The 27867-nt window shown below is 36.2% G+C and overlaps 1 long non-coding RNA gene across 1 annotated transcript; it reads right to left on the bottom strand.

Moving 5' to 3' along the window:
* Nucleotides 1-155: 155 nt before the first annotated feature.
* On the bottom strand, nucleotides 156-26311 carry LOC118255684 (uncharacterized). Its single transcript, XR_004781015.2, has 5 exons — nucleotides 26200-26311; nucleotides 6586-6674; nucleotides 6152-6227; nucleotides 3664-3864; nucleotides 156-292 (listed from the first exon to the last, which is right to left on the bottom strand). It is a non-coding gene; the product is annotated as an uncharacterized LOC118255684 (long non-coding RNA).
* Nucleotides 26312-27867: the final 1556 nt, after the last annotated feature.

Below are 27867 nucleotides of genomic sequence, written 5' to 3'. Positions count from 1 at the left end.
ATGGACATGGTAAGGAAGCGGTGGACTTTCTGCCATGTGGAACAACTACATCATGTACAATCAGACAAGAAAGAAAAGGGAAAAGAAAGAAACCACATCAACACAGTATGCATCCATTCATTTTACTGTGTCATTTAGCATATGGTCATTCATCTGATCAAGACAATAACTGGCATTTTTCCCAGTTAATTCACCTCTTTTCCTCTCTCTTTGACCTCTGTTGTAGCACCAGCCTTTCAGCAGGATTTCAGGTTGTGATCCCCTTGGAGAATGAATGGTCCTTATTAAGTGTCTGGAAGAAACCAAGAACTTATTAGTGCATTGAGACTAATTATGGCACTATCTTAATCATATAAAGGATTGCAATAAAAATTAACAACACACTTGAAATAAACTTTTTTTTTTTTTTAGTGTCTCTTTCTCTCTCTTTATATAAATTGTCAGTGGAATAAAGTCCTATAGTTATAACAGCTGTCTTAATGAAGTCAGTAACTTTTCAAAGATAAAGTTTTTTTTTTTTTTTTTCCTGAGGTTTTGTGATTATAAAGGTTTGAACTAAGTAATACTTTACAGAGCTTAGCCATGAATCATTCACTGAAACTAAGCAAAAAACCATGTGAACATTCCTGGGCATGCTATTCTTAATTATATCTGAAAATCTTAATATTTTGATATCTATTCAGCATTACATATTTGAAATCTAAGCAAGTGAAGTCTAGACATTCAAAGTGCCTTCTCATATTTTTTACACTATTTATAAATTTAGATGCACCGTCAAAAAGTTGCTATTACATTCAGATAAGGTTAGATTGTGTGCAAACATATTTAGTTTTAATTCATATCCACTGCATAAACAGATTTTTCTGAAGGCAGCTATGTTATATGGATGAGAGAGGAGAGCTAAACTGCAGAGCAGGTAGGCAAACCCTGTTTCTGTGGAACAGATCAAGAGAAATGAGTATTGCTCAATCTGTATACACCCAGGTGGCTTAAGACCTTTGAAGAATATGAAGAACAGAGCTGTCTTTTGATGTTTTTTGTTTATTTGTTTGTATTTGTTTTTAATGTTGTTTCATTTCATGGCAATAAATTAGCAAAGATAGGAGACTTTGTTTACACACCTGAAATTCAGGAGGATGGCAATTCCCAGAGCTACATTCTACCTGAAATATTCAAGGACATGCAGCTGACACAGTGGGCCTCTGACTGCAAGACAGACAGCTCCAGGCCACAAAGCTGCTATATAAAACTGTCTGTGTCTACCTAAATTAGAGCTGACAACCAGCCCTGGGTTTATAATGCTGAGTTCTCAACTTTTAGACACCAAAACCTATCCAGAAAAGGAAAAAAGTGCATTAGATTTTTATTTTATTTTATTTTTATTATTTATTTATTTATTTATTTTATTTATTTATTTATTTTGCTTTGCTTTTGGACATTATTTCTTATTCTGTTTCTTTTCTTCTCTTACCTTTATCCTCTTTTTAAAAATAAATCATTTGATACATCAAATCTTTTCCTCCTCCTCTTTTTTGATAAAAACACTTTAAAGCTAAACATTTAATTATTTTTTTTTAAGGAGATGATTTAAATTTAATAATATTAAATAGAAACAGTAGTTTGTACTGGATACTTGAAGAAAGATTCCTGGAGATGATATATATACTTTTCTGAAGTATCACTCCTAATGAGCTGATTAAAACTAATTTTTCAAAAATAGCCACTAATCTCAGGTGCAAGGTTTCAACATTATCCAAAAATATATACACATGGCATTCTGACTAGCCATAACTCCCCATAAAGTAGGTGTCTAGGGCACTTGGACATGAGGACTTAAAGCCAATAGTTTTTATCAGTTTCACATGTATGCCTTAAGTATTTTGATTTCTCAAAGTCTAACACATTTTAAGACACATACACACACAAACAAATTACATAAGAATAATCCACTAAAGGTCTGTTTTATTAAACATGGCCATAAGCTTTTATGAGATGAAGACCATGAACTGAAGAACCTAACTGCATGTTTATGAATGCAAATCCCAATCCAAGAATTTGTAAAATTTAACAATGTGATTTTTCCAGCTTTTCTCAATACCTGATAAATGACCTTACAGCTAATTCAAATTGCTATTACTTTTCTTTTTCTTTCTTTCTTTCTTTTTCTTTCTTTCCTTCCTTCCTTCCTTCCTTCCTTCCTTCCTTCCTTCCTTCCTTCCTTCCTTCCTTCCTTCCTTCCTCTTTTTACTTTATTTTATTATTATTTTTTTCAGGGGAGTGGGAAGGATTTTTCAGGATGTGTGTTCGTGCTCATGCAAAAATGTTCTTCATTTTATTATAATAAACACTAAATTTAAGAAACTGACTAGGTATTTCCTTTCAGTTTTGGTGGTAACAGCTTTGTCATTGCTGCTCAGTTTTTAGATGTCTTATGTCTTTGTTTTAAAAGTGAGCAAAATATTCTCTGTGAAGAATCTTGCGCTACTCTTTGTTCTGCAACATATTTTGTTAGAGAGCCCACACTAGTATCTAAAATAGTGTAAATCATCAGTTTTTAATCTGGCAGAAAGTAGATAGTGGCCCATTAAACTTTCGTAATTAAATTTCCCTTGCACTCCCCCATAGAACCATTATCTGAGTTTTCTAATTAACACAAGAGGAGGGAGTCAGTTCAGAGTGATGGGATCTATAGCCATCCCCTTTCATTTTAATGACCTTTAATAAACTTTTATTACTATTGATATTTATAATTATAATACACCCTTTCCTCTGCAATGTGATTTTAAGGGTCTTGTAAAAAAATGAAAAATTCTCCCTCAAAATTGGAGCAAACTAAGTAACTGCATTCTCAAACACACAGAATTTGGAGCCAACAACATCAGCAGGAAAAAAGACAGTGTATGCAAATGCAGCAAGATTTTCCTCTCCCACTGTTGCCAGTGGGTGATGCCTTGGTCCTGATCTGCTGCTGCCCTTTGCTCTGGCAGCAGAGCCTCCCCCAGAGAGTCTGACACTACAGCTGAATCATGAGGTGACTTTGTGACAGATAACCACAAGGAATTATGCAGAGTTCATTTAACTTATTTTACTTCCAGCCTTACAGAGGTCAGATACTAGAGAGGAGGATTAACCACTGTGACATCTAGTCCTTTCTTAGATTTTTCATCAACCGCTTTTATACCAACTAAACACTTTTACACAGAGCTTTTATTGGTAAGTCAAAACTTCTAACCTCTCCACAGCCTCAGTACAGCATATCTCGTATCTCAACGATAATCTTTCATGTAAGCAATTATGTTCCCATCAGAACTACAGTGCCACATTTTTCTTTGCTAAAATGAGATGCAAGGCTGAGCACCTTAGACAGTCCTTCTTTCTTCTGAGTATGTAGGAGAAAGGCATTCTGTCCTCCAAAACAAGAGGTACCTATACCAATTAACGGAGCCTGTATGTGTCTACACCTTCCTTGGAGCAATCAAATAAGGGCCTTCACTACCTGAGGGCAGGTTTTGGCTCCTTCTTGCCACTTGCATGGATGTCTTCTTTGGAGAAGTGGAGAAGTATCTGCTACATTGAACATGTGAGCAAAATTATACGGCATAATGCAGCTGTTCACAGCCTGGTCTCTATCAGTGTAAATTTAATACCTGGTAAATTTAATACCTGGTATTTTGGATCTCTGAGTCAAATTTCATGACTCCTCAAAGCTCAATGCCTTCAGTTTTTGAAGAAAGATTTGAATTTAGATCTGGATCATCTGGACCTTCTAACCTGGGAACATCTTCAGTTTTTACGAATTCTTCATTATTGGAGGTTGTGAGCATTAAGATAATCAGTGTCAAACAAAACCAGTTGCATACATATCTATAGGTAGAAAATACAGAAAAAATGCAGAGAAGAGGATGCAATAATTAATTAAATTAAAGATACTAAAAACAAACAAACAAAAACAACAACAACAACAACAAAGAACATAATTTCAATGTAAATGGTGAAAAAGTAGTTTTGAAAGTCTATGATTCAGGTAGATGAGATCACAGGCAAAACATATTGCTTTAAAAAAGGATCACTCTATAAATAGCCAAGAAACATTGGATGTTAACTACAAGAGACTTAGCAGCCGATAAAATTGTAAAACATGAAGAATGCATTTCCTGTAAGAGTATCAGAAAAAGAAAAAAAAAATAATAGCATCACTCAATCCTACCTGCTGGAATCTTCTGTTTAGATTAGGTAAAAAGCAACCATTAAATTGGAGACCTGATATTTTCTTCTGTTGTTTGTATTACAGATGATCTAATGATTAGCATTTAAACTGAAGTTCTCCAAAAGCAATCAGAAATGTGTCTTTACACTTTCAGTAACTTTGAAACTTTTATATCATGTTTTCAAGTGAACTTTGCATTCCTAACCCTGAGACTAACCAGGCTGCTCTCTGAAGTTCAGTGGTAGGCAGATAGATACGGACTGGATGAATGCAGAGAGAAATTGCTTTATGAAAAAGGTACGCAATAAAATTTGGCATATGTTGCTGAAGTGATTATGAGGTCTGTGTGAAAGCAGTAGTAGGTAAATTTTGGCTGGCACAGCATACAGACACACAAGAGAAAAAACACAGCCAACAGTGTGATCACAGGACAGGAACCAGCTGCCTGGATTTTGCCTCCTGAAAAACAAACAAGGAAAAGCATGGGGAGAGTTCCTCTGTGACTTACAGTATCAGGGATATAACAAAGCATGGCTGAATAGTCAGCAAATGTGATTTGTACATGTGAGCAAAACTCCATATGAAACTCTTCTAAACATGCTGAGCTCTCTTTATCACCACCCATTGCAATTATTTCTGCCCTTAGTGTGGTGTACCCAGGGGTGGGGAAGCAGGTCTGCAGATAGTTTTTTGTGAGAGCACATCAAGGAGAAGACCAACATGATAACCCATAATCATTAATGTTTGGGACTGGGAGGATGTTATACTGTGTTCAGGGAGCATTTAAATCAGCAGTACATTTCAATGTTTGTTTCTATTTTGTCATTCCAAGAATTTTAAATAGTGTAGAGGTTTCCAATAAATATTAAAAAATGTTGAAAGATTTCCACCATTAAAATTTACATACTGGAACAGGTTAATGACATACTCCTTCTTGAAAACATCTTCTAAGAATTGCCAGAAATGAATGTTTGAGAAGTAGGATACCCACCAAATTGTCACATAATACCAAATGAATTTAGATTTGATTTTCTGACCTTAACTGTTGATCATTTCGTGCCTTAAATATGTAGGTGCAAAGTCCACATAAATTCAGTCCACATCAACTTCTGTTTTTATCATTCTTCAGAAGTGATTAAACTCATCCTTTAATATTAGTCAACTGTTTTGTTTTGTTTTGTTTTTCCTATGTATCCTGCATCTTCAAGTTTCACAGATGAATTAGAAAAATGAGAAAAAAGGTAACTGGGTAGTAGAATGTCCTAAGTACCATGAATATTAACTGTACTTTTTATTCAATGTAGATATTGAATATGTCTTTTGACCCACTATTGTATTAATTTGCTTTCTTGTCTCTATTGTTTTTCAGTCAGCGACGGTTTTGCAAAATACAAATTCCCACGTTGTAAAATGTTGTATTAGGAAAGATTAATCAGAAGTTTGTCGCCTATTCATTCATATATGGCATGATATATCATATAAAACATTTATTTTTGAAGATTTTATGATACGCATATGATTAGTATATACATTTTTATATTCATTCATAACTCATATGCATTTTTGTTTTTATTTTGTATACACAAATATAATTGTGTGTGTTGTATAGGTATGTAAATATTCAAAAAGCAAAATTTAAAGACGAAGCAAGCAGACAAGAAGAGGAAGAGGAAGAGGAAGAGGAAGAGGAAGAGGAAGAGGAATGACATAGAAATGATGAGAGAAGCACGAAGCACATTATGCAAACAAGTCAGTGGTGCAATATTATCAGTTCTTAAAGTGGTAAAGACAGCACTATGTTGGTCCATTCTTGTATACAGACAACTGTGCCTAAGCAGCACCAAGGACAATGTCTCCAGGTCACTTGCATAGACCTCTAAATTTTTGGTGAACTTTTCAAAACATTGCTTAAGATTGCCATGAACAAATAGTCATTTTTCCTACCTCCAGCAGATTACCTCTCTTCCCTGATGCTGTTGCTTCCCTGTTTGCTCTGTCCCCTGCATTGTGTTGTGAAGGTCTGCACGATAAAACACCAAAACCAAATATCAAATTTGTTTATATCTTGCTCATTAAATATACATCTAATAATAATAATAATAAACAACTTATTAAATTTATTGAATATTAATAATTATTCATAATTATTATTATTATTATTATTAATGAATTTATTTTTATGTACCTCAAAATTAAATTGTAATCATTAATAGGCTGCTTGACTTTAATCAGTACATACAATAATTTGCTAAAAAGAATTTATGCCAAGTCAGGAAGAACAGTCCAAGCAAAGAAACATCTGTGATAAAAGCATCAAGCAGTCTTTCTAACCATGTACCACGTTCAAGGTCTCTGATAAGCCACCTGGCTATACTTACACACTCTGATAACCCCAAGCTGGTATTACATTGTTCAGCCAGGGAAGGTCTTGTTGCTGGGCACTGAGCTGATAGGCTTGTGGCTCTCTCTGTTATGAGACACAAGAATATTTGAATGTTATGTCGGAAAAACATTCACAGAAAGCCATAAGGATGAGCATCTTAATAAGCAAGGCTGTTAATAACCAATATTTTTGTAAGTCAGAGCATCTGTATTTTTACTTCTTTAGGGTTGTTCTTCACTTCTGAGAAACTTCTCTGAAAAAAAAAAATGGTTTAAATGCGTTCCTCAAAACTTCAGGTTTCTGCCTTCAGCAAGTAAATGCCTTCTGAATCCCAGACATCAACCCTGTATTATTCCTCTTGTTCCCTCACTGGAATCCTGAACTCACTTGTCATCTGTAAGATATATCTGTTCATTTACATTTCAATGTCCTTTCCCATAACTTTTTCTTGTTTTGCATTTTCCTGCACAGAAACATTGTTTTTCCTTGCAACAAATTGTTGTGCTCCAAGAATATGCTCAGCATTAGTTCTACATGTACAAGCATAGCCGTATTTCATGTTCAGTAGGGTCTTTGTGTGTGTATGAATCTAGATCAACTGAATATAACTAATCAGTGAACCCTCAACATTTTCTGGTTTTATCTGTAACTCATGACTCCAAACCCCTCTTTGCTCAGTGCTAAAGTGAACTTATTTCCTCCATTTTCCCTTTGAATCTCAAACATTTTCTCTCTATTCTTAATGCTCCTGTATCCCTGTATGAACTAGAATTTCCCATAATTTCCACAGATGAACCATATTGATATACAGTTGCCTTGTTGTAGTACTTGCAAGGTTTAATCCTTTGTACATTATCTAGTCTAGTATTACTGTTAATTCATTTTCTCTTCGTTCATAACAAAATTATTTAGCCTGCAAAAGTCCTCAGCCTGTTCTGTTCTGTCTTCAGGTCCTCGTAATTACTCAACAGACCTTAGTCTCCAGGTGCCCTCTTCTCACACATTGGTAATATCTTTGTTATTTGCTTTCAGCTTTCAGCTTGCACACCTAATTTTCATCTTGGCTTTAGTGAACATGCTTTTATTTTTAGAGGGATCTTTCCTTGTAGCAAATGATTTTATGATTTATATGTTTCTGAGAGTCTCCTTTTATCTGTAACTGCTTTCTTCATTTCTATGGGTGTATATATATTGTTTTAGTGTATATATATTTATATGGGTGTATATATATTGTTTTTGTGTATATATATTTTGCTCTTTTGCATCCCATAATGTGTCCCATACCCTCAGGCAGCAATGCCCTTCAATCCAAAAGGTGCTCTGGCTTTGACACATCTTGATGTGTTTCATGCCTCAACAGTGGGGCTAAGACTGTCCCAGATTGTTGTGGTATCTCCCTGACTTCTATTTCCTTCTGCTGTTGTATTTTACATGTAGTTGGACTGGGAGTTCCCTGGGCCTTGCAGCATGCTATATATTTGTCACCTGTCTAGGATATTTAGGTCCCGTTCTCTTATTGAGGTTCTTATATATTTCTGGGATATAAATATTAACTGTGGAGTATTCCTTTCTTTTGTTCAAACTATTATATTGTACCCCTTGGTTACGATCATCTGTGAACTCACTGTGTTGCTTTCTTTTATAAATATGTCAAACGTTTGCTTAACCACCCCATGCTGAGATCTTACCTATAGTTTTTAAGCTCAAAACACGGGCACTTATGCTCAGAGCTGTGTGTTTTTCCTTTCTCATGTACTTTTTTTTCCAAGATTTGCTCCCTGTTTCCTATCTCTGGTGTTCTCATTTTGTTGCTTGGGTTCATCACAACTCTTCATCCCCCTTTCTTACAAACAATGTGGGAGTCTTCTAATCCTGACTTTAGTCTGTGGGGATCCACTGTATGTCACATCAGCTGGCATCTCAAAAAACAATCTCTCATCTATCTTGAACATCAATATTGTATAGTATTTTAACATATTGAAATGACCTTAGCAAAACATTAAATAAGCTATTAAATAAAATATTTATATGAAAATAGATATGCCTTGATATCATCGGGAGAATCTGTATTTCTTTCAGTCATGAGGCATCAAATTTTATTTTGTTTATGAGGCCACATATGTAATGCCCACTTATATTAATGGCATTCAATTAAACAAGAAGCAATATGATGGCAGCACAGCACGAATTACAGGAAGGTACCAGATCCAGAAAGCCGTTTCTGAATTTTATTCCTAATTAGTGGGTTGCAATCAATAGCTGACATTTGACTTATTAATGTGTCTGCAACAGTTATCTATCTGTTTTTACAGACTTTTTAAATTTTACCTAAAGCATGTTAAACTCTGAAAATAAATTGTGTTCTCGTAACATCATTACTAGAAATGAAAGAAGTGAATGGTAAATGTGGCATTTTCTTTTTATTCAGGTTACTCACCTCTACAAGGAACTTTGTGTACAGTCAGTTTTACTGTTTTCTCATGATCAGTCCATAGCTTATACAAGTATGAGCTGTGGTTGAAGTGGGAATTCAGAGGTATTGGTACAGAATTTTGAATGCTGTTATTGCATTGCAAATTCTCTCCATGGGAGATTCTGGTATATCTGCTCGAAGTGTTATTATGGCATACCAGCATATTTTGTTCATTCTGGAATATTTCATTTCCCCAAATAGTAAAAGGGAATAAAAAATAATTTTATAAAACTGGAATGCAAGCCAAAATATCAGTAGGTTTATCCAGGGACGTGTGAATTTGGATTTATTTTATGTAAGTAGAGCACATTTAAACTGGTCAAATATTTCTCCTATGTTCATCCTGCTATGCTCAAAAGATTTTGTTTCAGTACTGTTTCATTATTTTTCTTTTTCAGTCTCACTGTTATGAAAACATCAGAATTCATGTGTCTTGGGTGTTGAAGCCAGATATGAATAATACTCTTCTCTAAAATCACTTAACACTGAAGAGACGCTGGATTTTCAAATCTCATTTAATTTTCTGTAATGACTAAAGGGCATTGTGGTACTTCACGGGTTTCATAGAAGTTATGATATTTAAGAAAATGATTAATTAAAACTGGGTTTGACAACATTGAAGAGAATCTCAGAACAAACATGTTGCAAAGACCCTAACAAATTTAAGTAATTTTGGGAAAAGCAGAAAAAGAGGTGGAGTATAAAGAGTAAAAAGGATAACTGTTCACTGTTACTAACACATATTTTTTTGATTTAGAACAAAATTCTAAAAATAAAAAAAAAAGGAAAACTCATCTCAATGAATGCTGATTGACAATCCTGCAGCTGACTGACCGTTATATTCTTATGAATACAATTAGAACATTTGGAGTGAGTTTGAGTCATGTAGTTTCAATTCTCGATGTCATTGTTAGACAACATCTGTGGATTTTGATTCTTAAAAAAAAAAAAAAAAAAAAGGCTGTGGCTAGCTTTGTCTGAGAAACAGTTCACAAAACAGACATAGTAGCCTGTGAAGCCTGGCATGGAGCCACGTACCACCTTCAGGAGGGACATCTTTCACAGCTCTGCTTCTTTGCAACCTTATTGCCACTGAAAGGTAATGACAAGTACTGTGAAATGGCCAGGATAAACAGTAATATTCCTCCTCAGCCAGCTCATTCCATGGACTATATTGGTCCATTCAGTTTTCAGCAGAACTCCCCACTGACTTCTATGAGGATTTAGCTTTTAAAAAAAAAATTGCTGGAATAATATGGTCCCTTGCCAATAATAAGCATTTATTTTCAGAAGGTATAGTAAAAAGAAACATAGAAATTCATTGTGAATGTTAATTGTGGGTTCCAATTGTTTCTTAATTGCAATAATTTCCTGCACTTCCTTTTGTTATTGCATATAATTACTCTCTATTACCAAGGTTTCAAGGAAACAGTTGTACATATAGGATAACACACCATGCAGAGCGTATCATATTCTATGAGGGTTAAATTTATGGTGAGCAGCAGAGGCCATTTGAATCTGAAAAATTCCTTGATTGATTTTCATACAAAATTTCCACAGAGAATAAATTTTATCTAAGATGTATTTGGGTTATTCTTGAAGAATTTCTGATTTGTGAGCTGCATATTACTCAGGTTTACAATAAGGAGTTGAGGTATGCAGCAATACTGTTTTGACTATATGAAAATGAATTTTTAGCTTGACCTTGAATAATGCTCAAGTGGATAGGATAAAGAAGTTCCCGATTTTTGCAGATTTAAAGGTATATTGACATTTTTGGATCTGGATGTAAATAGATAGATATCCATCTTTTAAAAGCAGAGTTAGTAACAACTTCATAGTGGAGAAATGTATGTACAGTGAGAAAAAGATACAGATATCTGCAGAAACAGTGAGATACAGAGAAAAATGTATTTTTCAATAAAATTTATAATGTCCTTCCCCTTCTAATTAGTAACAACAACAAAAAAAAGCTAGTAACGATATGTAGGTAACCATACTTTATTTTTCAAATGCTTTTACAGAATTATTGACTATTTGTTATCCGGAAAAATAAAATTACTAGTCTTTCTTTCAATCTTCAATATTCCTGTACCATAAGAACCACCCATGACTATTAGGAAGGTACTACCGATGCAGCACTGAAGCCATAACTCATCCAGGTGTTAACTACATTAAATAGCTTCTCTAGTTCTGGGACTTACTCTTTACTAACTAACAGAAAAATTAGATCTACTATCACAGGATTACTGTCAGGAGAAGGAAATTAAATCTGTAGAAAAGCTAAAAGAATGAACATAAGAAACACATCAAAAAGAGAACCTTGGCTGACTGTGAAATTTTATGGTTTTTCCATTATGGGAAACTTCACTCATCCATATTTGTCTTTTACAAAGGATTATGAATTGAGGACTACAAGTCCATAAAATTTATATTTTGTCATCTGGTTTGATTGGTGGAATTATGTTATTGAGAAGGATTCTGAGATCACATTAGCCAAGAAAGAGTAATGCACTACACCCACTGAAGAACAATATATGTTCTTATCTACCCAGGCAGGCAATCAATTCTCTAGTGCATATATCAATACACGCTAGAAGTCCACTATTGGCAGATCTTGTGGATGAGGTCTTGATACAGGCTTTACCAGCAATGATAACCACAGCTGAATTCACTGTAGGTTAAACAAACAAACAAACAAACATAGAAAACAAACAAACAAAAAACACATATCTAACTAGTTCTTTATTACTGTGAATTTATTTCCATAATATGATAATATAAGAGGTCCTTTCAAATGCACAAATGCATACATGTATGACCCACTTTTGAATTGTAACCTAAGGAAATATATTATTTTGAAATATTGAATGTGATAAAATGCATTTTCATGTTAGGGAAGCGAACTTCAAATAATAAATGTTCTGAAACTCTTAAAAACCAGACTACCATAAACATTCAGCAATGCTCCCAAACTGCTTGTCATTTTCATGAACACCAAGATCAAAAAAAAAAAAAAAAAAAGAATCAGGAGACATGGGAACAACTTCTAATTCTGGTTCTGCATCACCAGAAACACAGAGATTCATGAATACGTAGATGGGACTTCTGTCTAAGAGCTAGCCTAGGAGACTGTTAGTATCTTATCAGACTAGATTTGGAGACATCCATGCTTTCCAGTCACAGGAAATTATTATATTATGCATGGTGACTTAACAAAAATTTGGAGTAGGGATTAACAATTTAAGTAACAACCAGGATGAAGTCTAAATGCTGTTACATCCTTGCTGGGAGCTAGGTTCAAAATCTTGATCTCCCTGAAATCTGTGGTGATGTCCACTGACTTCCCTGGGCCAAGATCTTTCTCAATGACACCTGTGGGTGTACTGCTGATTCCTTGGCCCCTGTACAGTTTGGTCACTGTAAAAGTCACCGGGTCTTGCAGGAGCAGCTCAGATACTAGAACTGTGTACACCACCTGACTAAAACTACTAAGATATTTGGAGGACTTGTTAGTGTTAGGTCAGAGGTTGGACTAGGTGATCTTGGAGGTCTCTTCCAACCTAGATGATTCTGTGATTCTGTGACCAGCCATACCTCAGTATTGAACTACACCTTCAAAAATCCATTAATCCACTTACTCCGTTTCTGCATTTATGAGCTCGTTGAAGGTTCCTCTTTGATTTCAGGGTATAAATCAAGCCCTGTATATACTCTCCTCACCTAAGGGCTATTCAGCAATTTACATTCAGAACTGATTTTCTGGGTTGTAAAATATGTGACATGCTTTGGGTTTTATCACAGCTCTGAGTGTTGCAACCCATAACTTTTAGTATTTGGCTTCACCATATTGTCAACGTGAGCCTCAGAGCAGGACCCAAATAGCCAGCCCATTGAATGGGGAAATACCTGGTCTTGCCAAGGATGAAATGATTCAGCTAAGGTTCATCCTAACCCCTACATTCTTCTCTAGCATTACACAGCTCCTGGAGAAGTATCTCCCTTCACTTGGTAGAGAATGAAATTCTTGTTAAGATTCCTTCTTCTTAAAATAGGATGAAATTATGTTTTAAAATCACTCCTCAAGGGGAGGTCTTACTGCCTCTGAAGTCTGTTTTGGGCTGGAACAGCCTCTGTCTTCTTTATAAGCTGTTAAACTGCTTCCCCCAAAAACTGTATTCATTTGAGAAAAGTAAAGAAATGTCCATACTCATTCTTGCCTGAGAAGTTAGACAAAAGGGGAAGACCTTCAGACCAGCTTGTACTGCAAAGACTCTCTATTTTATGCATTGCCTAGTTCATGCCAGACACTGTCATACTGCAGAGAGCAGGACTAAAGATGTTATATGAGTAGTTACCTTATAAGAAGTAGAGTCATGATGATACTTTCTTGCTATTAGGTCCAAAGAAATGGGTTCTACCAAAAGAAAATATTCAGTATCACCATCTTGCTTGCTTGCTTGCTTACTTTTCTCTGTAGCAATGGAATATGGTCCAATATACTAATAACAATCATTTGATCAGATAGCTACGATTTCAGTTATGATGACAATCAATTCTTGGCTTTCCATATTCTTTTGGCCTATAGCAAGATTTTATTGTTATAAGCATATAGTGTAACGATATGATGCAGGCACTGAGCTATGGTTATGGCAAGACAGATGTCTGGGGTCCCCTTAAAGGAGCACAGATCCCTGGTACCCAGGAAAGCATCTGTTTTGTAACTGAGGCATCTGTAATGCTGAGAAGCCCCTAGGATTGAAGCAGCAATGGAGCATCAACTGCTTGGAAGCTGTGGAGACTGGATGTAGGTGCTGACATTGTATCCAAGGCAATTTTTGACCTGAAGTGCAAAGCAGAGGAGGGCACCATGTGTCATATATTCCCCTGAGCCCTCAGTCTCACCCTTATTGATGAGAAGGTCAGACAGGTTTAACAACAGCCATTCATTCACAGACATGGTCAGCCTGTCTACAAGGAAAAACTTTTAAAGATAATTTAGTCCCACAAATTGAAACAGTCATCTCAGAATTGGTTTTCATTGCAGTTTTAGCCTCCTTATCCTTTCGAATGGAATATGGCATAAACAAAACAGGACATACAACACAAATCTTCTGTACTAACTTAAATAAACTGTTTTCAAAATCATGGTTTAGGTGAAAACTGAAATTTTCTTCTGCAGAAAGTTTCAGCTTTCTTCTGGAGGCAGTACTTTAGCTGAGCCTTTCTATCCACCTGGAAGTACCTGAAAGGAAATATTATCTTTATACAGTCTGATTCTGACCCCACTAAGTATTAACATGACAATTACAATTTTTCTTAAATTACAATTTAACCCAATGCATGGGTTAGGGACTTGGTTTATGGTTTTTTCCAGTGCACAGCAAGCTTTACTAACAACATCTATCATTTTAGTCTTGGCAGTGCTAGGTTAACAGTTGAACTTGATGATCCTAGAGGTTTTTACCAACCTAAATGATTCTGTAATTCTATGACTCTATGATCTATGTACTACACAAAAATGTAACAGCCTATCCTGCCCTACAAACTGCACAGTTGCAAGGGGATTTCTTGTTATGTGGTCACAGGCATAACTATAAAAAGACACCTATTTTCAGTCTACTTTGCCATTTCCAGTACACATATAAATTTTTTTCAGTCCCTCCACAAAATGTATTTGTATTTCTGCATAGTACAAAACTTTTTTGTATTAATAAAAGAGCTAATGGAAGAACGGCAGCTGTGTGTTCCCCTGCAGCCAACATTTCCCAAAGCTCAGCATCCTGCTGTGGAGAAAGCCAACTTGGTTGTTGCTGCCTATGAGTTTATAAAACTCTCTGATTTGGCCGCCATCACTCATAACATGACTGTAATAAGCACTATCTTGGTGACCTGCTTTCTGCTGGGGGATGGGAGGAACCCCCACTTTCTCTCCAGGGGTTTGCAGCTCATCACCACAGCAGAAAGGTTGATCAGCCCCGCAAGCACACAGAGGAGACTTCTCCATTCAGGGGAATAAAAACATAGGGACCTTCATAGGCCTGGGTGTCTGCACACAGCACAGGGATGCTGGGTAGGGCAGGGTGGCAGAAGGTCTGTTTAGATCTGGCAAAGAGTTAGTACAGGAGACTAGAACTGAAATGAAACAATAACAGAAATAGGTGTTTTATTTCTCTCTTCTGGGAGATTGCTTAAGGATGAATCTAAACTGACATAGGTTTATACAACACACCACATCCTATAACATAAAAGAAATCCACACATTTCTTTTGGGGGGCTGAAAAAGAAAAAAAATATCCATCCAATAATGAGTCAGAAATAACCAACCTCAAGTTATAAAATATGAATAAGCTGAGAGGATCAGTCTGAGGACAAATTTTTGTAGCAAGGGTTATTTCTCATGATTTATAAGGGACTTACAAGAAATCTGCAACTTGCCATGGGAAAAATGAAGTCTTCCTCAAGCCTTACATTGTTTTGCCACCACTTTCATAATACTTGTTTACGGTTTAAAGGGGGGAAAATGTACAGCGAGGTGGAACGGTTATCGACCAGATTGATCATGGGAACAAATCTGCTTGTGGTAACCTTGTTTAATGATATGTTGCTGGGCTCAGCACCTTGTTGAGGCTGTGATTCTTCACCGGCTGGGCCCGCATGATGGATCACGGTAGGAGGCTGATGGTGCAATCACTCACCGGCAGCCACTGACACCTGCACCAGCCTGACACCCGTCCCCCCTGGATGTATCAGCCAGCCTGTTCAGCCTACTGGGAGACACAACTGTTCCACCCGACGGCTAACAGCAGTTCTTTATCTGTCTTGCAACTTCTTATGGAGGACATTCCCTTCTCCTTCTCTTGCTATTTTATTTCTTTGAATCCACTGATCTGAGCCACAGCTGACTTAAGGGCAACAAAATGAAATGACTAAATCTATGGAAAGAAAAGAAAAAAAAAAGATTCTCTTGAAAAAGTATGAAAACAGCATTTTCTCATTGAAAGTCTCTTAACTGTTCATGCATATTCCATTAGACAGCTAGACAGAAAATTTTTGTCTCTAAATATGGTGGAGCCCACATTCTCAGCACAACATTATTTTAACGAGATAACCTTTTACCCCTCTCTATACTGTATATTGAACGTCATTGTTTCCCAGTAAAAACTGATAACAGAAAAGTGAGCAAATATTATTTTGCAGAGTTCTTTCTCTCTCTTGTCCTACAACCTCGAGACATATTTGAAAGCTAGTGTATGTGACATTACTTCAGATTCTATATTTTAATATCAAAAACACATGCACAGTTCTGCTCCCTCTGAAAGCAGTTATATATACATACACATAGGCACTCCCTGCACAGTCTGCCAGCCAAGATCTGCGCTTATATTAGTTCATTTAGGTTGGGACTTTCAATAATTTGTCACTTTTTTTTTTTAATAGTACAAATAGTATGTAAATGATACACAGTCACTTAATAGGTAGCATTTTAAAATATATCTAGCCTGTGAAATAATGATTTCAACTGATCTTCTCTTCTAGTCCCCTCCCTTACAGGGTTGATTAACTTTTTTTTTTTTTTTTGGGGGGGGGGGGGGGGACAAAAAACTTTGTTAGTATGACAGGTCATTATAATGATAAAAATGTAATTATCTAGCCAAGGAGGCTTTAGTACATACATTCCCAATCCCTAATTTTATATAAAGGCTTCTTTAGTTCAGCACACAAATCTATGCTGCTGCTTAGAAAAAGAATGTGAACATCAGTCCAGCTACCATGTTTTCTGATTGCACATGGGACAGTTCTATAAATTACACACATCTGTCTTTACAAGTCACTGTAAATTCACGTGTATATAACCTCATGCTAGAAGGGTCTGCACAGCTATCATACAAGCCAGACTGAGCACTGTGTCCACGCAGACCTCAGGCTGCCTCTCAAGAAGAGCAGGGATAGTCACCACCAGTCTTCTTTTCTTGATCCTGATAGAAGGACTGTGTTGCAAGGGCAGATTTGCTCAGCCTCTTTTTGTTATTTAACTCGCACGTGGTAAATTGGGTCCTGCAGCCTTGGGAGCCACAAGCCATGCAGGCTCTCTGAGTCATCCCTGCTCTTATGAAGTGCCTGCATGAGTGAAGGTTCCAGCATCATCTCCTGAGATTCCTAAGGTTCTGGATACAATGTCCTTGCTGAGCCTGGTAGACATTAAACAGTGCTTTAATGACTCTTGGACTGCTCTGATTCATTTTCCCTGAAAAAAAATCCCTTATTCACAGGATGTGGAGGGATGTGAGAGGGAAAGCTTTGTATTTTGAGGGCTCCCAAAACGCACACAAGTAAGAGTTAGTCATTCCTCTGTCAGCCAACAGCTGCAAAAAATACAAAATCTGAACTAGTCATCTTCAACATTTTAATTAACATTTTAATTAATTCTGTTAGTATCTTTGACAAAACAAAATAATACGTTTCACTCACTAGTGAAAAATAGTTGCTGTCCTAATTATGTGTATGCAGGTCTATGCACATGCACACATATAGAGAAGTGTAACTGGGTACCATTTAGTTGATAATCTCACGCCTAATTCCTTCTCCTATAATCACACTCCCAATTCCTTCTCCTCTTGCGATAGCAATTGCAGTATGCAGCTGCTAAGACAATGAAATGCTTTTCCAGCTGCAGCATCTGGCTCTTTGGCAGACTCATTTAGTAGTTGTGTTGGCAGCTTTGGTTTTGCCTCTGGGTCTATCATATGTCTATAAAGGCAGTGGACTGTCAACCTACACTCAAGTGTGTGTGTCTGTTTGTCTGTATTTCTTATCTTTGTTTATAGCTGCTTTTTGCCTGCATTTTTACACAGAAAATATGCATAAAGCACAGGGGGAAAAAAAAAAGGCAAAAAAAAAAAAAAAGCCCTATCTCCTAACTACTCATTTAGGGGTCATCTACCTCTGTATACAACTCTATTTCTTCAGCTTTAGCCATCCTCCATTCAATAAACATCCATTTCATTTGCATCAAAGATAATTCATTAGACAAATTCTGTTTCACAAGAAAATTGCACCTTTATATGTGCAAGTATACAAATCATTTCTTTGTGACTAAGACCCTTAATGCAGTGAGATCATAATAAATGGAAGGGGACATTTTTCATGTTACAATAATAAATGAGGTGTTAAAGGAATATCCTGATATGTGAGCATTTTATAACTACTGCTTGTTGCTTTGTGGCAGCTGTAAAGCAGGGCTCACTGAATTAGCTATGATGTACTACTCCAGGGTGATGTTAACTATGCTATAGTGGTAAGCATTTTTTAAGTAGCTGTTTCATATTTTTACGTGTTTAGGTAAAACACACTTGCAAAGGCAGGGTTTAAATAACAGGTAAGTATCCTCTCTTAAAAAAAAAAAAAAAAAGAAAAGGATTAATTGGACCATATTTCAAAATGCTGCAAGATAGGCGAGGGGCAGGGAAAGAAATGAAGTTTTGAATTATCTTGCTATCTGGCATATTTTAAAAACAAAATAGTGAAACTAATTTGTACTCAAGTGTGCTATACATAAATCAGTGTCTATATGCAAATACCTACACTAATATATGGCCAAGTTGTTACTTTTCTTCCTCTCTGAAAGACCTCAGATATAATTTAAAAGATATTGCTTTCTTTCCTAAAATGCTCATGAAAGGAATGTGATCTTTCCAAAATTACAAGAGCATGGATGTGGGAATGTACTTGCCAGTGTAGCATGGTCTCTAAAACTCCCTGAAAATTATTTAAATGCAGAAACTCCAGCACAGGGTAGATAGTGTAAAATGTGTTGATCATTCATCCTACTTTTTGTTATCAGTATTAAAAAATTAAAAAATAAAAAAAAGGCACTAAACTAATAAAATCAGAATAATATACTAAGACTATTTAAAAGAACAATTTGTAGTAGCAAGCAATTTTCATAATTTCTTTTATTGGTTTAAAACATACAGCCTCCTTGCTTTCATATTTTTTTCCTGTAGAAATGAAATGGAGAAAGGGGGAGACTACAGGATGATAAATTAGAATTCATAAATTAATATCCGAGAGTTACCCGTTTCTGCAAATAATTATTATAAATCTAGATGTGAACTCAAAATCCCATTTTTAAATGTCATTCCATATTATTGTAATTCCTTAATACTTTAAAACAAAACAAGGCTCTGTTTTCCCCCAGAACCACTTGCAATAATATTTTTATGTTCATTCTGATTAAGTTTGTAAACATTGGTAGAAATCTTTGGGGATCACATAAAAATCCCAATGAAAGATATTTTCCATTTTAAAACTGGAGACCTTTTATGCAATTTATTTTGCCTTTGGCCATTACAGGAAGAAGTGAAGGAACTGGAGGATATTATAAGTTTTACATAACACTGGTGAGCTTGTTGTCATCTTTGATCTTACATAAATTAGTCAAGATCTTGAATGATCATAGGCAAAGAAACCTAAACTCTTTTCCCCGGCCGAAAAAAAACGTGTCAAAGATTCTAACTGCATAAATTATTACATTATGTCCTAGAGCAATAATAGTTCCTTTAGGTAGACTCTCAGGTCACCTGTTATATAGTGGGAATAGAATTTTATTTAGTTTGAGTTTTACATGGAACAATCTGCTTATGTATATTTTATGCTATTTTTCTGACCAGTAACTTTGATATCAAATGTGCCTTAAAAAGGCAGCGCTGCACCAATAATGTGCTCCTTTTGTCAGGTAACTCTGATGAATAAATTAGTCTAAAGATGAGGGAAAGTATTCAAGTACATTGCCCACTGAAGAAGTTCCCAATTAAAACAGAAAAAAAAAAAAAGAAAAGAAAAAAAAAAGCTTGAGACACAGAAAGCAATTTTGTGAAGTTATTATTGATGCAAGCAAGTGTTGGACTTCTTTTCTACCTATTATTACCATGTAAAGCTAGAAGCTACGTTTAACTTATAGGAAATATGACCTTTACATTATGTGCAAAGAAGTAACATTTCTGAACAGCCCTGAAACACCAATCCCAGCAGCAAAGTTTCCTTTTCCCTACAGGTAGCATGAAATGGAGCCAGGATGACAGGGCCCCATCTGAGCCATGCCCAGCTCCCCCAGTCTGCACAAACCCACTCTATCAATCACAGCAGGATAATGCATAGTGGCTGCACCTGTGACAAGGGATGATTGAGTGCTGAGCACGGGCCCGGCTTCGCCTGTCGCTTTGTGCATTTGTATTTCTCCAGGGCCACTTTAAGAACTTGCAGAACTTGGGGGAAAACAAAAACAAAGTCTCTCGCATTTAAAAAAAAAAAAAAATCTTAATTCTGTTTGATTATCTAATAGTAAGGCAATACAAAAACCTCGAAATGAACAGCAGGATAGCAAGAGCTCCAGTTTTATTAAGGCAACATAGCTACGCAAAATGTAGTTTTATTAAGGGGCAAGTAATTTAATCTGAATACAGTAAGTAAAGACTGCTAGATTTTGCCATCTATTTCTTCTCCCTTAGACCAAACACTAAGTGTCAGGATTTCACTTTATCATAAGAGCAAGGCAGAAAGCTAGCACTAAGTACACCTGAGGCTCCTACAGCTATAAAACTGAAAATGAAAAGACGGGTCATTGTCTAACTTTCTTCAAAAGTATTCTTTACACTGACAATTTTAAGAAGGAGTCATTGCCTCACAATTATTTTGGGGAAAAATGGTTTAAGCAACGGCAGTTAAAGGTTAATAACTTCAATTCTCTTCTTTAAAAATTAATGTAAGCAAGAAGTGTTGTCTTTTATAAAGGAAAAACTTTCTAAATTAATCTGTAAAGAATACAGTGGGTTTTCTTTTATAATATGTACACTGGTCATATAAACCAAGGTTTGTTTTTGTTTGGTTGGTTTTTTTTTGTTTGTTTGTTTGTTAAAGGTGGAATTGAAGCATACACTGCAGATATTTATTATGTCTGTGAAAAAAATGCTAATTAGCATACCTAAAAAATAAATAAATAGGAGCTATCTTAAAGACATCCATGCAAATTTCAAGTGAAAATCACATCAGCCTCCAAAATAACAAGGATGTTTTAATCCCTCTGAAAATGGATGAAGACAAAATCCATTTTCCTTTTGTGACAGTTCATTTTTTTTTAAGTCTCAGTACTGTTACATGTACAGGATGAAAAACTATATTAAGAAGGGTGTACTGGAGAATACCATCTTTTATTCTCTTAATGTGTCTTTGACAGCTGAGATAAAATGCTCAAACAAATCCTTCTTACAGTAAGTTTTTTGAAAGGAAAAATAATGTTTGCTTCTAAGTCCCACGGCCAGTTTTAGCAGCCAGTTCCACAACCCAGTGTTGCTTTGAAAGCAGCAGCAACGCCTTGTTTGTTGTTATTTTTGGTTCATTTTTTTCTTCAGCCTCACCATCAGGCACGTACCTCCAGACCAGCTTTTCCCATCCCCGCAGTGGACACGGGCACAGACATTTCAATTTCCACGGCCCGGGTTGCAGGGCCCCGCCGCTTTTCAGGGGGCGGAGGGGCGGCAGAGATGCCAGAAGAGATGCCTCAGTGGCAAAGGAGCGTGGAGGTGACACTTGTCCCTCGCCTCCCTGGCCCACGGGGCTGAGACCGCCCATGCCCACGCTGTAAAAACCATAATTAAGTTTCGAAAAAACAGCGCTGCTTCTCCGCCCGCTCCTTATCACCCCTTCCTCCACTGGGAGGCTGTAAAGGGAAAAGCATCCCTCGCTGCCAGTTAGAGCCCCCCAGCAAAACTTTGGGGGAGGAGGGGAAAAAAGAAAAAAAGGGGAAAAAAAAGAAAAAAAAAACACGCCAGGCTTCCCAAGTAGCCCTTCTTAGAGGGGAGGGAGAGAGAGCAGGAGAGAGACAAACATCTGGGGATTGGACCATATGCTAAAGCTTTGTCTTGTCCTTCAAAGTTAGGCTGCCCTTGAAGTGATTTGTCAGGCGGCCTAACTGTGACAGGGAGAATATGTAGCAGGGGAGAGAGGGATGGGGGAAGCAGGGGGAGATGGGTCCAGCCGCCAGGGACGGGGAAAGGTGAGAGAGGGAACGAGGGGAGGACAGAGGGGAAGAAAGAGGGAAAGGGGAGGCAGCAAGCAGCAAGAAGTCAGAACAAAACAGCCTCTCCATCAGATGCCAGCTTAAGTGGGAAGGGGTGGGTAGGAAAAAAGAGGAGAAAAATGTGAAAGAATAGAGGAGGAAGGAGGGGAGAAGTGACCACTGGTAAGGAAAAGCAGGAGAGGGGAGCATAAAGCAGAAGCAGAAAGGAAGGGCTGAGGCACAGAGGTGGCTGCTCTTACTGCTGCTGCCTCCTATTTCCCTCTTCCCTTTTGCCCGCCAAGTGCTGAACTGATTAGAGTGTAATTAAGGCCATAAAACCCTCAGCTTATCCACCTGTTTATTCACTAAAGTCGTGGGCTCATCAGGCAAATTAGCTGCTTCCAGGCTGCACGTTGGGCCTAGAGCTGGTCTGATTAATGAAGTTTATTGGGAGCTGTTAAAAGCATTAACTGAAGGAAATCTCAGCAATTCGTCATATTTAAGGGATGGAAATTAAATCTCCCCATGCAAATGAGGGGAGATTCCAAAGCAGCTTCTTTTGGAGGTGGTGAGATAGGGACTGGTCACAGCTCCCCCTCTGTACCTTGGACTGTTTGTCTGATCTCAGTGAGGGGGGTTACAAAGGAATGGTTAAAAGGTTTTACAGAACAGTTCTGAGAGCCCCAAACGCAGAGCCAGGCTCAAAATGACGCACCACAGTCCCATTGCTCACAGGGTCTCTCCAGACACCCAAGGCATTGCCAGTGCACCTCATCCAGCCAGGGCTCATTGGACAGCTTTGATACCAGCTGGCTGTGTCCCCCTCAGTTGAATAAGCTCTCTTTTGTTTCTGCTTTAAGCATTTTGCATGCTTTTCAGCTCTGGGTCATGTTCCATGGCTTCAACACAAGTACAAACACCCACATAATATTGAAATATAAAAAAAAAAAAAAAAATTGAGTCATAATAAACTTTAAAATTGCAAGGAGTAGATGCTCTAGCTGGCAAGCACCTAAAAATATATTGAGGTGAGCTGGTCGAACCAGCAGGGAATCCTATCCAGAGCTGAATATTCACCAGTTTTAAAAGTGTTTTCTTCTGGCACGTCAATCTGATTTTAGTTTTGACATGAGCAGCATCTTCATACCCAAGGCTTCATGGGCTACAGTGTTTTTATATTAACAATTTATAATTAAAGAGAAATTACAAAGGCTCACAACAAGAAAAGAATGTCCTGAGAAGGGGATGATGAGAAGAAGAGAAGGTCAAAAAAAAAAAAAAAAAAAGCAACGTGGCCTTGGTACGTGTATTTAATGTTCAGTTCACAATCTTATTAGGCTTACCATTTATTTATTTTTAATGTTTTCATTGGAAAAGAAGAAACCACTGTCTGGCATCTCATATAAAAGATGTTTTTACCAAAATAGTCATGAACATGATGGGGATGGGGAAGGAGGATGGAGAAGAGAGAGTTCATATTTTATGTAGTTCTTATTCTATATGCTTCTCTGTCTAATTATTACAAAGCTAATTATTTGTTACAATTATTGGATTAACAATTTGCTAATCAGTTTTATTCTCCTTTGTAGAGCAGCACCAGCACAGTGAAATGCAAGGTGAGAATGCTGTTTAGATTTTCAACAGAAAATTAGAGTGCCATTTTCATTGCAGATTTGTTCAGCTACTTTGTGATTTATGACCAACACAGCAAGTCCTGCTTCATATTGTACTGTGTAGCATCTTTGTTCCTATAGCAATAAGTTGCTAACTTTTTTGATATGGAGACTGTTTGCCAGTAGCAAAGAGATGTTTCCTCCTACCACCTCCAATCCCTTTTGTAAAATGTTTCAGTTATAAAACCACTGTGTAGGGCAGGAGGAACCAGCCGGCTTCTGCAAACCATATTGGAGAAGCACTGACAATGGCAACACATATGCACAGGATTTTAATGTAGTTCAGGCTCAAAATAATACATTTTTAAAAGATGCGTGATGTCCTCAAATAAAATGCACAACTCAGCTGCTATGTAAAGCAAATGTTTGTTTCAGCTGCTAGTAAAAAACAACAACAACAGCAACAAAACCCCCACACTTTCCTGCAATGTGTATATCTATCTTTTTATAAAGGCAGATGGTAGAGTATGCTTGTAACGCCACATGCAACACCCCAGCACAAGTTTCCTACTGATATTTCTGAGGAAAAGAAAGCAAAGAGTTTCAATGAGAAAGCAGTGGATTATTATTATTACTAACTGCACGTTAGCAAAACATTTCCTAGAGAATTAAACGACAACAATATTTTCTAGTTATGGGCTTTAATTGCAAAAATGAAAAGAGTAATTTTAGTCAGTTAATTTGCAGATGCCTTTCATATTTTTTATAATCTATCTTTGCACATACTTTAAGAGCATTTCCTAAAATTCTATCTTAGCAGAAATTAATTTTAATTTTGGCCAACAAATGCCTAAATTTCAGGAAAAAAAAAAAAAAACTTTGGGATTTTCACTGAATTAAGAACAGATCTGTCTAAGACAGTGTTTGTTCCAAATTAACAGATTTCTTTAGAAGATTTCCTAAATGAAATTCAATGTCTTGTGGAACCTGATGTCAAAACACTTATTTTTCTTGATTGCCAGTTCTTTCAATAAATTGATTTGCCCCATTACATAGGGTCTTTTAGTTCTGCCACTAATGATATGTGCTACTTTTAACTTTTTATCTGTTTCAGAAATAGAAGATTTGATTAAAGGGAAATACTGAAGTCAATCACCAAAACCCTGTAAATACACCAAAGCTAGATGATTTAGTCAGAGTTTATTTTTTTTTTATAAGAAATATCTGATATTGTAGTGAATATCTAGTTATAAAAGATTTTACCTAAAGAATGGTAAAGTAATGCAGTGGTTAAGCACCCCTTGCACTCCTGACAGCAGTGATTTTTATTATAGTCACTTCTTCACGTATGATTATAACTTTGACAGAGATGTTTTTCTCCAAACTGAAACTTCCTATGCAAGATCTGCTTCTGGAGGTCATACACTTACATGGTTGGGCATAAGTGCACACAAAAAAATTGTTCAGAGATGTAACAGCAATCGATCCAGGCTTCTATACTTAAATCTGTTAAGAATTCTTGGGGATTACTTAGTCAGGCATGGAAAAAAAAAAAAAAAAAAAGTAATTTAAACCTGCTCTCTATACAGGTGTGCAGAGCTACAGTCATTAAAATGAAATTATGATAATGTGTAGGATTCAGGTGTACAACAAGCAAAATTGAGTTTATTTTCCAAACAAACAAACAAACAAAATAACCCAATCAGTCAATTTCTTCTTGTCATATCAATAATATTGGTATACCAGCTATTGGAACAATGGCCTGCCCAAAGTCAAGTTAATCTTTGTGAAAATACTGAGATAGTTGCAATTTTTCTTTCACGTGCCTGATATGACAGTAGTGAAAACAAGGGGGGTTTATCACAGCAGAAAACCACATTACAGTATAGTCAGAACTTAATTTAACCCTCTCAGATCAAGAATGATCTTTGGCCAAATTATTATCTTTAACCACACTGTGCAAAAGATGTCCTAAATTATGAAGACCCTGCTCTGCCCTTGAATAAGAACATCAGACACAGAGACCTCGGTGGGAGGAGTACTGGCTGCTTTTACGGTCAGGATTCAGTCCTAAGTGACCTCATGCTTTTGTATGTGGTCTACTACTTAGGCACATCAAGGTTGAAAAGGATACTATTTTACTCTAACTTAATTTTTTTCTTGTCTCCTGGTAGTTTACTAAGCTATCAATGATGCAGTTTTTGTGGCTTAATTAATTATTTTACACTATCTCATTCCTTATGAGTCATATCTGAGTCTTTCTTCTTGCTAACATTTTACAGCATGTTTTTCAGCTGTGCGTAGAGCCACAATGTTAATGAACGACAATTATCTTTCTTACTTATCTGAGAACTTTAATGAAGCTTCATTAAAATTAACATGACACAATATTACTGGCAGAGCTGTGCAAAATCTTTTTCATTTATAACCTTTTAATTTTTCTATTAAATAGAAATTTTAACTTACGGTAGTTTGCCAGGCAGCAATTAATGCTTTCACTGGGAACTCTTTCCTCAACAGCTACACAAAGCTAGGACCTAAGGGGGAAAACACGGCCATGTCCTTTAGAGGGATCTACTGTACCTTGGCACTTAGTTAATCCTCTAGTCAAACACACTCAGGAAAATGAAAGCTGCATGTCACATTGTCAGTGTGAGGAATTGGTTAAACACTTCTCATTTGATTCCCTTTTTCAGAAAAGACAACGCATGGTGGAAGAATGCTGTCTGCATAGCTTAAAGCTGAAATAACTGTAAATAGATATGTGCTTTTACATTGAACACTGTCACAGACAGTCCAGAATTGTAATTGGCTTTATTATAAAAGCTTAGCATCTATGGGAATTTTGTCTGAGTTGTTAATTAGTTGTAGTAGCTATACCTTAAAATTCAATTTCATCCACAGATTTTTAAAGGGGTTAAAAAAAAAATGTTCTTTGAACCAAAATAGTGTAACAAAAATACATGAACTGAAATTCATGCGATTGCTGGTTCAACTTTCATTCATAAAAGGTAGTCTATGTTTTAAACATATTTCTATCTTAGTATTTGTAGAATAAAAATAAGTTTTTCTGATTTTATTTTAATACACAAAATGATTTCTGCTGTGTCAATACTATGTATTTCCAGGGCAGAATTAAGCCATTTTAAAGTAAATCTAAATTGCAACAGCAAGTGTTGTACTGTCATTTTAATGACAGCAGTAGATTTTAAGTATGGAATGAATCAATTATTGCAAGCGCAGCCCCTGTGTAAATCACTGACGGCAAACCAACCTCAGGATTATAAAATGAATCTTTGACAAGCATTCAAGGTTTCAGCATATTCTCAATAATGAGGATTAAGTACCTACTATCTGCAAAAGAAAAGTTTTATTCACTTACTAAAGAACATGTGAATAATCATTAAGAGGGGTCAGATTAACTGAGGTAGTTTTTTAAAAAGGGCATCCAGTACAACATCTGCTGGAAAATCAATGATAAATATGTCAATTTTTTAGAAAAAGGGAAAGATTAAGAGTAAGGCACTGTAATGGAATGACTTAATGTTCTGTTTTTAAAGAATGGAGAGGAATTATAATGACATCATAAACTATCATTATGAATTTTTTTGACATTTTCATGTCAAGAAAAAGACTCTTCTCGAATCAAGAACAAATAGAGATTTCTGCTATCCATGGGTAACTCTGTCAAGTTCAAATAAATCCTGATTCTACTCTGAGAGATTATGAAAAAAAGCACTTTTGCACTGTTCTGTAGTACTTCATATTTTCTTCTATTTGATATTTTTAGATAGAAAATTCAAACTTCTAATCATAGCTGAGCTGTGAAAATGGAAATGTTTTTAATTTGATTATATGTCAATAACTTTTGGAGAAGCCCTTATGGTAAATATTTCATATGACTTTGTTCTCTTTGCCAGTACCCAAACAATATTGTATTTTCCATTTTTTCTGTTTAATATCCACAAAATAATGTGAAATTGAGAAGCAGTGTTATCATAATTGTAGACCAACATCATTTCGTGATAGAAAACGGCTTTGTGTTCTGTCATCATTTGGATTTTAATTATTAATGAACACCTTTGCTTTAACTGTCAGAATATTTTATAAATGTCTTATGATATTTGCATACTC

Source organism: Cygnus atratus, chromosome 3, assembly GCF_013377495.2.
Source record: "Cygnus atratus isolate AKBS03 ecotype Queensland, Australia chromosome 3, CAtr_DNAZoo_HiC_assembly, whole genome shotgun sequence".
Taxonomy (NCBI): Eukaryota; Metazoa; Chordata; class Aves; order Anseriformes; family Anatidae; genus Cygnus; species Cygnus atratus.
This window is presented reverse-complemented; position numbering and strand designations above follow the sequence as displayed.